Below are 12898 nucleotides of genomic sequence, written 5' to 3' on the forward strand. Positions count from 1 at the left end.
TCTCCTGCTGCCGTGTTGAAGGAGGGGTTGATTAGATACAAAATTGGGGCTCAGCATCCCAGCTTCCTCCCCCTGGAACACATGTGCCCCCACCAAATCTCCCCCACACTTTCACCTTCTCAGGCCGGTCCCCTCGGGCACAGCAGATGCTGTGGTGGCAGCGTGGGGTCAGTGAGGGCACAGGAACGCTCTGGGCTGCAGTCAGAGGGACAGAGCTGGCCCACACCAAGAGCTTCCTCTCGGGGTCATTTCTAGAACATCCGGCCCAGAGGTAAAGTGGAGCTTTTTCCAGCTCAGCTCTTACCCTCTCTCCCTCAAGAAGGGGAGCTTCCTCTGTCCTCATAGCTCTCTTGCTGAAGATCCAGCCCCCAGGGAGGGGCAGCTGACTTAAGCTTCTCACTCTATCTGGGGCAGATGAAGATCCTTGAAGATCAGGGCCCTAGTTGTCTGATTCAACCTCTCTTCCTCCATCTCTCTCTACCTCACAAGGCCTGGGTGCCTTCTCTCTCTTTTGGTTCCCAAGATCCACGAGTCCAGTTGCCCTTCCCCCGCACCCCAGAAAGTCCTAGAGGCTGCTTCTCTCTCTATTTTACCAGTCAACCTAGCAGCGCACTCTATTTTATGACGATAACAGAAAGACAAAAATGTGGATAAGAGGGGTGCCTGGCTGGCTCAGTCCATGAAGTATGTGACTCTCAATCTTAGGCTTCAGAGTTCAAGCCCCACTTGGGCATGGAGCCTACTTAAATAAATAGATAAATATAAAAATAAATAATGCAAATAATAATAAAAAACGAATGGCGACTGCCACACTTCTGCGCTCTTGGGGAGAGGCACTGTTCCCCTCAGAGGCGGACCGGGTTCTGTTGGAGAAAATGTTGAAGGGCGTTTGGATTTTGAGAGGCAGGACATCCCAGATCCGACCAGATGTGGTGGGGAGTGAGGCAGGGAATGTGCTAAACTGTTCCATGTAATAAACGAAGTAAGAGGAATTTGGGGATTGTTCACTATCAGCTTCTTAGTGATCAGAGAAGAGGCTGGGGATCTGGATGAGAAATTTGGGCAAAAGAGAGACCCGGAAATGTGGAGGAAGTCAGGGTCTAGTAGGGGACCCAAGCCAGTGAGAAGTTCCCTTCTCGAGGTGAGGACTCATCAATTTGTAGAAACTGAGATATCTGACATTGTATTTGAAGCTCCATATACTTCTCTTCCCCCGAATCTTGAGTGACCCCTGTTGTGCACAGCCACCGTGTGACTGCAGCGCTCTGAGAGAGGCAAGCGGAAAGGGTGACTTTCATCTCCTGAGTGGTGAAGGGCAGAGAGAGGCCGGTGGCCCCAGAAGACAAGGGGGTGAGTGAAGACTGGGATTCTGTGGGGGCAGGAATGACAGGAGCAATAACCCCGAGAATGAACATTGGGAGGAGGGCTCAGGCAGTTTTATTTGAAGGTTAAATAGAGGGAAACCCGGTAGGATGGAAGCCTTGAGGACATCTGAGTTCCAAAAGAATGGTTACTTCCCCAGACTGCAGCCACATCCCCCCACTGACCTCGGCTGACAGCGCCATCAGCCCTGTGGGTAAGCTCAGGAGTTAACATGTGAGGACCTGTGGAGGATGGGGCCACCCCTCCTGCCTCACCCCAGGGTCAGGACCAGCTGAGAGGGAGGAGGAGCCAGCCCCCAGCCATCCAGATGAGCTCCCCCTCCCTGCCTCTGCTCCGCATTCACCTTCCCTTCCAACACTACTGCCACTCGCTCCCATCCCACTGCGGTCACTGTGTCCTCTTCCAAGTGGAATGGAAGGTGCCCCATTACAGCATCAAGCAGGGAGTCTGGCACCTCCGCTGGCCCCTGCTGCATGGTAGGACTAGGGCCACCGTGTCATCTGTGGTGTCTGGCCACAGTAGGATGACTCTTGCCTAACAATCTCTGTCCTACTAGGGCTGCCCCTTTCCTTGTCTTTTGACTTGAGAGAGCAGACTTTTGTTGGGACTTTGATTGTATATTTTGGTGTTTCTGGCCTCTTCTGTTCCAATCTGGGCACATGAGACAATGAGGAAACCCAGAAACTCATTGCTGAACTCCTTGAGTCTCAACCCCTAATGGGTCTGCCTTCCATCCACTTTTCAGATCCTTCTTGGGTTTGTTTTGTATCTAATGTCCAGGGTTTTAAACCAGGCCTCACTCGTTATTTTCATGGTCGTATTTTTGGAGAAAGGTTTATTTCTCCCAACTAATCTGATCTACAGTAGGAAAATTTTTCACTTCAAGTATCGGTGTAATTAATAAGAATCCCTGGCCTGGACGTACTTGGCTGCCCTCCTTTTTACATATTATAATTTGCTTAAAAAAAAAAAGTCCCCAACATTATATTATTGGAGTCTGAACTTGAATAATGAACTTCAGCCTGTAGATCATGTATTGTTACACCTCACATGTCAATTAACCATGAGCAAGTTTCTGTTGTTCTAAAGTAGAGGAAGAGTGAGGTGTGTGAGAGAGTGTCTCAGAGGAAAAGCCTCAGTGAACACATCAAGGCCTCAAGCCGCGTCCCGGCGAACTTGCTCTCTAGAAAATTCACCCAGGGGACATTCTGTCTGGCACAGTGGGTCCTGCATGGGGTTGAGGCTCTCAAGTCCCCTGGCACCCCCAAATCCAGTACAGATGACATGACTCTTGGTGGTGGGATTTTAGACTTGCATTTTCTTTCTTTCTTATATTTTGATGTGTTGTTTGAACATTTGATATTTTATTCTAATCTATTCTATTCCATGAATGACCATGTTTTCTACCCTTGTTCCCCCCATCCCAGGCAGGGGGACCCAACCCCCTGGGCGATGTGCCATCTTCGTGGTTACCATTGCCCCCAGCCCATGTAGAGCACCCCCTTTTTTTATTATATATTTTTTATTTTTTTTAATTTTTATTTATTTATGATAGTCACACAGAGAGAGAGAGAGAGGCAAAGACATAGGCAGAGGGAGAAGCAGGCTCCATGTACCGGGAGCCCGACGTGGGACTCGATCCCGGGTCTCCAGGATTGCGCCCTGGGCCAAAAGCAGGCGCTAAACCGTTGCGCCACCCAGGGTTCCCTAGAGCACCCCCTTAACAGTAAAATGGTTTCCAGTAAACCATTTTTAAAGGTAAACTGAGGCATATTAAAAATTATAAGAGTTTATTTCAGTAAAAATCAACCTCAACTTGACTGTGTCAAAGAGCGTGCTCCAGCAAAAGGAACTACGGGAAAGAGGGTTGCAGAGAAGAGGGAGAAGCAAAACAAGGAAATCATTTGATTGGCTACAGCCTAAGTGGTTGTCTTATTTGGAAGCCTCATTGGCTGCTTGTGGTCATTTGTCCTTAAGTTCCCATATCTTAACCTTGAGGCATTACAGGCTTAGATAGGAGTTTGCTTCCCAGGCTACCAAGGCGCGAAAGCCTCTGCTATAGTCCTGCTGGTGAAGAGACAAAGAAGGCCAGCAGGCTGACAGAATGGCCTCTGGGTGCTAGACAGCTTTGTCACCTCCTACACCTCTATCTCATTCTCCAGAGCCCCACAGCCAGTCCTGATGACTCATCAAATCAGAGCTGTCCCCATCCTGAGCATCAGCCCTTTCATACTGACCTCAGTCGAATGGCCTCCTTCTTTAATTTACTTAACGCCACAATCTCCCATTAACAGGGGCTTGGCATCAGTCACCAGCCCAGGAGTCTGTTTCTGGTTAAACCTCAACCCTCCTCTTCTACGAAGCCCCAGGAAAATTCTCCCTGGTCTTCGCATCAGTCAGAGCCATGCTTTTCCTTGGCAACGGGTTTATTTTTACCTTACAGACACTGAGAGTCAAGGGAACAATCATGCTATCATGTTTCCTATTCCCATTGGCTGCTAGAAAGCTCAGAGCCAGAATGTGGCTTATCCCCAGCAGGTGCTTGGGACGTAGAGGCATGTATTTTGCGTGACAATCTCACTCCTGGCTTCATCTTATTTTCCCATACTTATCTTACCTTTCCTGTATCTTTCTTCTTACTAATTTTACATACCTACCTTGAAGTATTATTTGTATATTTTCAAGATTTCTCCTCTTTTCTGGAAGGAGGCAGATGAGGGATAGATGGATGGATAGATAGAAGGAGGGAAGGAGAGAAGAGAAGAAAGAAGGCAGGCAGGAAGGAAGGAGGAATGAGTGGGCAGATGGATGGATGGATGGATGGTGAATGGATGGATGGTGAATGAATGGATGGGTGGAGGGGTGAATGGGTGGGAAGTAAATGAGTAGAGAGAGAGAGAGGGTAAATCCTCTCCTCCACTGGGGTCTTGATCTACCATTATTTATTGAATTGTGCTACAAGATCTGATGTGCTTTCCCAGAAGATGAAAACCCACCATCCTTCTCAGAAACCATTGCCATGAGGCTATACACATGACATGGAACTTAGAGACCCTCTCTGGAGACAGCCTCAAGGTCCAGCTGGTCCTCCATCCACAAGGATCTTCCTTCTCTTATGTACATTCTGTGGCATGCTACAGTTCTCTTTATATTAATCTTGGACTTCTCTATTTCATTTTTCGTGAGGAGGTCATTGCTTTCCCTATGTAGAGAGGAAGAGGAACGGGAGATCTATGAAGGGCAGGTAATATTGAGGGAGGTGCCAAAATCCTGGGGTTCTCAGAATTTAAAAGAGATTCCAGTGATCTTGACTTGCAGGAATACCATCACGAGGCCAAAAATAAGCAAAGAAGATGCTGGAGAATTGGGATATCACAATGCCCATAAACGTCACCCAGAGGAGAGACTCTCAGAATTAATTCTTATTTTCTACATAATTCCAACCAGCCTGGTTTCATGGTTTCCATGTTCACAGCAGATTAGCAGCTTCCCCTTGCACTGATTAAGTATCTTTCCCTCTGGACTCCCATCCCACTTACATTCTGCATTTGCGGTAATGAAGTACCAACTCTCTCTTTCCCTAAACTACTCAGTACAATTTCTTATGTATTATTCATGTCTTTCCAAATAGTCTATAAACAAAATAATAAGAGTGCTGTTCCCCCTCTTTGTAATTTTCCTATTTCCTTTGATCTTGTTGATATTTCTTATTCTTTCTTTTGTAGTTTTACATAAAAGTGACACAAAAATTAACATTGCAAATGTCTCATTTCATCAGGAAGAGTTGCGGCAGGCACTTCAAAGGCTTGAAGCCAAAAGAAAGAAGCTGAAATCTATAATTTATTTTTGGAATAATCAGTTCCTAGCTAATTTGCTCATTAATTTCATGACTATATGTGAGCGGGGAGCACCAGAACCAGACTTGTCAGACCTGAGAGCATCCCCATCCTCAGCATCATTCCTCCCCTACTGAGCTCATCCGGAAGCAAGCGCAGGCTGCCCTAAGCTAGAGCAGATGTGCATGGTGGTTGGAGAAGAGAGGGGAGACCCACGCTGGGAGCAGAGTAAGGGAGGAGGAGAGGGATGGGGCAGGATGGAGAGGATGGAAGGGGCTAGAACCCACAGGATGGAGGAAGGGATGCACATGGTCTGATGATTGTGTGAAAATCACTTCAGAACTGTGTGGAGGACAGATTGGGGAGACTAGTGAGGAGGGTCTTGCAGTGACCTGGGGAGAGATGAGGTAGTCTTTAATTAATTAGTTACCTTAATTAAGGTGGCCCTGAGTTAATTAATGGTAGGCTCATGGTAATAGAGATGGAAAAAGTCATCTTTTAGACATTGAACAGCCTCTCAACAGGGCTTGCTAATGGAATGGGTAGACGAGAAGAGGGAGAGAGAAATGAAGAATTTGACCTTGACATTTGCCTTGAGCTCTGGGTGGGTACTGATATCACAGGCAAGAGAGAGACACAAGGGACAACGACGTGGGAGCTGCTGGAGAATCTGAGCAGAGGCATCCGGTGGCTGATGGGAACTTAATACCTGAATCGTACAGGAGGGGCAATTATGTCCCCTCCCAGCAACGCAGAAGAGAAGCCCTGGAGGTTTAGAGTTTTTGCTTGCCATGCACACTCCAACATACAATATGGCAGAGCTTGTGTTTGAACCTGGTTCTACCTTTTTTTTTTTTTTTTTTTTTTTTTTAGAGAGAGAGAGCATGGCAGTGGGGAGAGGGGCAGAGGGAGACAGAAAATCTTAAGCAGGATCCATACTCAGCGTGGAGCTAGACAAGGGGCTTGATCTCACCACCCTGAGATCATGACCTGAGCAGAAATCAAGAGTCAGGGGCTTACCCAACTGAGCCACCCAGGTTCCCCAAACCTGGTTCTACCTCTAAGCAACTGAGAAAATGAGCTATTTGACATAATTAAGGTTTCAAGATATTAGCTTATCCTTTCAGGAAGTGAAACATTTGACTTTAAAGTGTTGGTGGGCATTTGCACAGACCCAACCAGAGGTCTGTACTGTTTCCTGTTGCCCCGCCAGTGCCCCGAGCCTGCAGCCAGTAATGATTGCAGCGTAGCCACAGCTAGGGTGAGGGTGCCTCCCGGGGTTCTCCAGAGTGCAGGCCGCACCCTGGCCTCAGTGGTCTAGATTGCCTTGCTTTTCCTGGGCCACTTAGAAAAACATCTTCAAATGAAAGGTTCCAGAAGGGGAGGTGGGTGAGGGGATGGAATAACTGAGTGATGGGCACTAAGGAGTGCACTTGATGGGATGAGCACTGGGTGTTATACTCTAGGTTGGCAAACTGAATTTAAATTAACAAAAATTAAATTAAAAAAAAAAGAAAAACAACTTCAAGTACATACCCCCCATTTTTATTCTTCATTCATTGTCATCCATAAGAAACAACAGGCTATTTTTGCTATTGCCAGTTATCACTAATGTCTGGGATTTGTTGGCTGCCGGTGTAGGTTGCATTATCAGAAATAAAGAAACCAAGCCTGTTGAAAAAAATATACATTAAAAATAAGGTAGTCTTTGGGTGCCTGGGTGGCTTGGGTGGTTGGGCAGCTGACTTGATTTTGGCTCGGGTCATGATCTTGGGTTCCTGGGATCAAGCCTGTGTTGGGCTCTGCCCTCAGTGGGGAATCTGTTTGACTCTATCTCCCTCTGCCTCAGCCCCTCCCCCTGCTTGTTCTCTCTCTCTTTCTAAAATAAATGAATACATCTTTTTAAAAAAGAACAAGAAAAAGAGGGATGCCTGGGTGGCTCAGGGGTTGAGCATCTGCCTTCGGCTCAGGGCATGATCCTGGAGTCCTGGGATCAAGTCCCACATTGGGCTGAGAGAGCCTGCTTCTCCCTCTGCCTGTGTCTCTACCTCTCCCTGTGTGTCTTTCATGAATAAATAAAGTCTTAAATAAAAATAAAATAGAAAAAGAAAAAGAATGTGGCCTTGGGTGAGAGCCAGAGCAGTTCTCTTAGAGAATGAATGGTGTACCTGGGCCTTGACCTCTCGGCTGTACAGCGATCTTCTGGGTTCACGTCTAGAATCAGAAGTTGCAGAGGACCAGAGAAATCTGATTTTTGGATAAACAGGAGGTTGCAAGCCTGAGTTCTTGGCCTACCTGGGGGAGACTAGCTTTTGCTTAGACCACTGTGGCAGACACTGCTAGTTACAAGCTGCACCACATTCCCCTCATTTTGCTTACTAAACCCCGTTAGGAAGAGATGGCAGTGTGTTTAGCTATATAGTTGATTTCCAGGCTTCTAGGCCCCCTTATAGCTTGGGGTGGTCCTGTGACATTGTACTTGAATGGCTTTAATCATGCCCCCCAAACATATGCTGAAGTCCTAACCCCAGGTATCCGTGAACATGACCTGATTTGGAAATGGTATCTTGGCAGACGTATTTAGTTAAGATAAGGTCATTCCAGAGCAGGGTGGCCCTAATCCAATATGACTGCTGTCCTCATAAGAAGAAAAGAGACAGAGATCAAAACAGGGAGAAGCTCATATGACAACAGAGGCAGAGATTGGAGTGATGCACCCAGAAGCCAAGGATTGCCGACAACATCAGAAGCTGGAAGAGGCCACCAAGCATTCCCCCACAGAGCCTTCAGAGGGAGCGTGGCCCTGTGAACAGCTCGATTTCAAACTTCCAGCCTCTAGAACTGATGAGAGGAGAGATTTCTGCTATTTTAAGCTGCTCGGATTGTGGTACTCTGTTGTGGCAGCCCTAAGAAACCAGCACAGTGCTGAACAACGTGGCAGCCCTAAGAAACTAGCACAGTGCTGAGCAATGTGAACAAAATCGCCGTGTCCCATTTCTTGTGGACAAGGAGAGCTCCTGGCTCCCTGCCCTTCCTGCTTGGTGAGGGACATGTGGTCTGAGGTACAAGCACAGGCCCCAAGCCACACACCAAGGACAGCGGGGCAGAAAGACGTGATGGCTGCAAGTTAAGTTCCCCACCTACACACAGAACAGTAAGATCTCCTGAGGGGCACACCCTGACGTGTCCCTCGGACACAAGGGTAAGAGTGTGGAGAGTCACTAGCATCAGTTCTAAAAGCAGTAGAAGAGCACACCACAGGCAGTAAATAAGAATAAACCGGAACAATTGTTGTTATTTTAAAGAAACCCATAAGAAACCACAACAGAGCATTTAAAGCCATTTTAGAAAGCATAATGATTAGAAATAAAATCGATTTTCTACAAGGAGAATGATATTAGAAAAACAAGAATCGAGGCTGAGAACAGAGAGGTTCAAGAGGCGCATGAAATTTACAATCAGGGACAGTGACCAAGACGGTGTCTCATAAAAATTTTAAACCAAAGGGAAAAAGATAGAATTCGACAATCACCCAAGCAGAACAGGCAGGTGAAAGGCGGTGAGTCATAGCTGCCTTTGACTTCTCCAATAATCTAACATCCCAGAGACAAAAGAAATAGATCTATAGGTCCCAGCTCTGCAGAGAGCAAGTGGCCTGAAAATGAGTTACGCAAACAGGTTGTCATTCGTGCCTGAGGCTGCGGAATGACGCCTCAGACCTGCAGGGTGTCCTGGCACAGCCCCACATAGAGCAGAGCCTCTGCAAGACCCCGTGACGTCTGAGAACATAACACGCGCTAAAATAAGCAACAGCAAACATTGAGGAAATAAAGGGCTATTTATTAAATGAAGTTAAGCTAATTGCATGGGGACACGGACATTACTTTAGACCTCCAGCTCACATCATGCCCCCAAAATAGACTCCAGATGCTTCAAGAAGTTCAAAAAATTTCAAATATGTGAAATTAGGGGGAAACTTGTTAAAAATATATTTGAATATTTATCTCAACTCCAGAGAGAGGCTAGCCTCTTCAAAGTGGAATCAATAGAAGCAACTTCAACGGAAAAGAGCATTTGACCGCCTTGCTGAAAATGTAAAGCCTTAGTGTAGCAAAAGCCAACAAACCCCACATCTAAAATCCTAGGTAACTACGATGTGTCAAGCAGGTACGAAGACTTAGGTAGGACACCAGGCACTTACAGGCCACCACCTGTCGTCTTCATGGCTACCTCGCTTTACTGGTGAGGGAGGAGGCTGTGTGGTTCCCAGCCTTGCCAGAGGAGCGTGTGACAAAGGTATCTGAGGGGACTACGTGGTGGGGGGTGACCTGGAGATCAGGGAGCCGCGACATTTCCAGGCTGGAGGTGCAGAAGGGGCAGAGGGTGCTACAGGTATAAGCCGTCAGCACCCTGCATTGGAGGTAACAGCCCAAGCTCACCCCGAAGCTCCTAGAACCACGGCTGCTGCCCCAGAGTCACCACCAGGAGCTCAAGGACTTACTCCATTGCCTACCTTCCAACCTTCCAATCTGGTGCCAGGGCCTCCCGTTGGCCAACTCTAGCTGGATCCTGGCTGCAAGGGAGACTGGGACATGTAGTTCACAGGCTTCTGGCCCCAGCAGGTGCAACAAGCAGCATGTAGTCCCCCAGAGAGACCTGTGTCCTAATCCCCAGGCCCTGTGAACGTGCCAGGTTCAACGATGAGGGGGAATGAGGTTGTGGATGGAATGAAGGTTTATAATCAACTGACTTTAAAACAGGGAGATTATCATGGATAATCCAGGTGAGTCCAATGTCCTTTAAAATGAAAGCAAGAGTCAGAAAAGAGACTAGAGGGCAACACAAGGACCCGTCTAGCCGGGGTGCCTCTGAAGATGAAGGAAGGGGCAGTGCACCACGCAGGAAGCCTCTAGAATAGCAAAGGGCAAGGAATCAGCTTCTCTCTTGGAGCCTCCAGGAAGGGAATATGCTTCCATGGGAGCCCAGAGAGACCTGTGTGGGACTCCTAATCCACAGAAGCCTACATAGTAAGTCTGTGTAGTTTTAAGCCACTAAGTTTGTGGCAATTTGTCACAGCAGCCGTTGAAAACAGATGCACTTTCCCATTTCAGAGGAACATTCTGAGTCATCAAGAGGGTTGCTGCTTGAGATGAGAAAGCAATAGGCCCGGGACTCTGAGTTAGCAGGGCTAAACCTCCCTGTTCTAGAGACCCGGAGTGACCAAGAAAGGTGCTGTTATTAGCTCTGTTTTCCAAATCAAGAAAATGAGGCATGGAGAGGTTATGCAATCTACGTAAAGTCACACAGCTATTTCGTGGCAGTTCTGGGATTCGAGCCCCGGCAGCCTGACTGCAGGCTGTATTCTCATCCACTACCTGACACCGTCTTCTGCAAGACAAACAGGTTGCCAAGTAATTTTTAGTATCGAAATATTGGAAGAACCGCCTTGTCTCACAACGGGATAAAGTCCATTGTTTGGATGCCTCCACTCGATGGGATTTTATGGAGGTTTTCAAAATGATAAGTATGAGCAATGTGGGGAAATATTTGCAACATGCAATGAAAACAGCAGAATGCAGAATTATACTTACCCCCCTGATCACAATATGCTAAAGCCTTGACAGGAGGGAGCAGAAATGGAGAACCGACTCCGGTGCCAGGAGTGAGGGCCCACTATGGCCCTCTGAGTCCCTGGAACAGAAGAGTGGTGCCAGAGATCACAGCACAGGATGCTGAGAAAACCAGGAATCTGTTGTGAGACAGACAGACTCAGACCACCAGGTGCCACTCAAGCTCTGTGACTTCTGTAAAACAGGAGGGACACCCCCACTGGGCTCGCGGGGCTGCTCAGAGGGTCCCATCAGATGATGTTTGCCAGACTGTGGTTGCTGTTCGGTGATGAAAGGGCTCTCCCCCTCCCTGACCTTGTTTCCTGTATGTTTTAAACATCTAATGTTTTCAAGACCCTTGAACTCTTGAGGCTTATTTTGGGGTCACAAGATGTCCAAAGATCACTTATCGTGGGGCAGGAGGGAACAGGCCTGGGCCCCCGGACAATGGGTAGGGCTGTCTTCAACCCCAGGAGAGGTCACTGGCTGCCCAGAAGCTGCATGTGTTCCCAGCACACGCCCTGATGTCAGGCATGTTCCTGTGCTCCTGGGACCGTCACCATCAAGGTGACCACCATCCATCACCCAGGAGTCTCCCAGCCCTGCTGTCATTCCTCCTGTCTGTCTTCTTCGTGGCCCCAGACAACCACCTGTCTGCTCTCTAACAAACTGGTGGTTTTTAATCCGCAAGTCCAATTTGTTGTCAGGGAGGGCTGCTGCAGTCAGCATCTAGACGCTTTTTTGGGGGTAATGAAATAGGAATGAAATTATGTCATGAAGCTCTGATGGGACAATGCAATCGCAGCCACCCTTTGATTGCGTATTTATAGCTGAGCCCTAATTGATCAACTGTCAGGAGAACAGTTCCTTTTTAAATGTCTCTTTGGGTGTGACATGGACTCACATAATCAGCAGACAGGTGAGCAGGTCTAAATGTCTCAACTGTCCCTTGGCAGATACTGGATATCCTGCTGGAGCCCATCTGGGTTTATTCAATGTCACCCACGCTGGCTTAGATGACTGATGTCCCAGCTGGCTGGGGCGGGAGCCCTGGTTTCTGATTTCTACCTGTCTTCTTCCTCCTGCCCACCCCCCCCACGACTCCCCAGCAGTGGAAACTCTGTCCCTTCCCAGCACCTCACTGCCAATACCTCTTCCTCTATATAAGTGCTGAGGGACCTCTCTTTGTGCCCATCCTGGAAGGTCCCTAGTCTGAACCTTCTTGGATCACAGCCCCATTCTGATTCCGGCATGCTTGAGACTGAAATGACTCACAGAGGTGCCGTTAGTTATTGCCCTGGTTTACCTGAGGCCAGGTGGGGTGGGAGGTGGGGGTCTGTCTACAGCAGGTAGAAACAGACAGGAGCAATCAAACTGGGACATTGGATGTATGGTTGTGCCCTAAACTAGAAGGCAATTTCACTACTTTACAATGAATATAGAAAAAAATATCAGATATAATAACAGGCCTTGGCCTTGGCGGTAGCTGATCCTACTGAGAAGTTACAGGCTAATCATAGCCTATGGACTGGCACCAGTAGACTTGGAAGCTGCAACTGATGACCAGAGAATGGTTGGTGGGGTAGAAAGCACCTTGCCAATTGTGTTGACTGGGAAAGTTATGGAAGCCCTTAGTCTTGGTTTCCTCCCAGGATGACTCAGCTACTTCTGTGGATCTCCAGGATGGCACCAAATACTGTAAGTAAAGCATCTCAGAATCCAGGAACAAACCAATACATGCTCAATAAATGCTCCCTCCTCTCCTCAAATAGCACTGAAAACTCTATTTACTCTTCAAAATGGGAGACTTTTTAAAAAAGTCATGACATTTGTTACTTAAAAATTCACAATAGATGCACTCTAGAATAACTCTCAGATGGTAGAAGCCTCCCAGACACCAGTGAAAGTTACTAACTGTGCAGGTGACAGCTGATGGCCTGGGATTGGCCCATTCTATCCCCCCGGGAAGTTGTGACAACCTGACCTTGACTGTGGCTGTAAGGCCCTAGTCACCCATCCAGAAGGAGACTTCCAGTCAAGGAGTGGAAGACGCAGCGCAGGACAACATGG

This window comes from Canis lupus, chromosome 17 (genome assembly GCF_003254725.2).
Source record: "Canis lupus dingo isolate Sandy chromosome 17, ASM325472v2, whole genome shotgun sequence".
Taxonomy (NCBI): domain Eukaryota; kingdom Metazoa; phylum Chordata; class Mammalia; order Carnivora; family Canidae; genus Canis; species Canis lupus.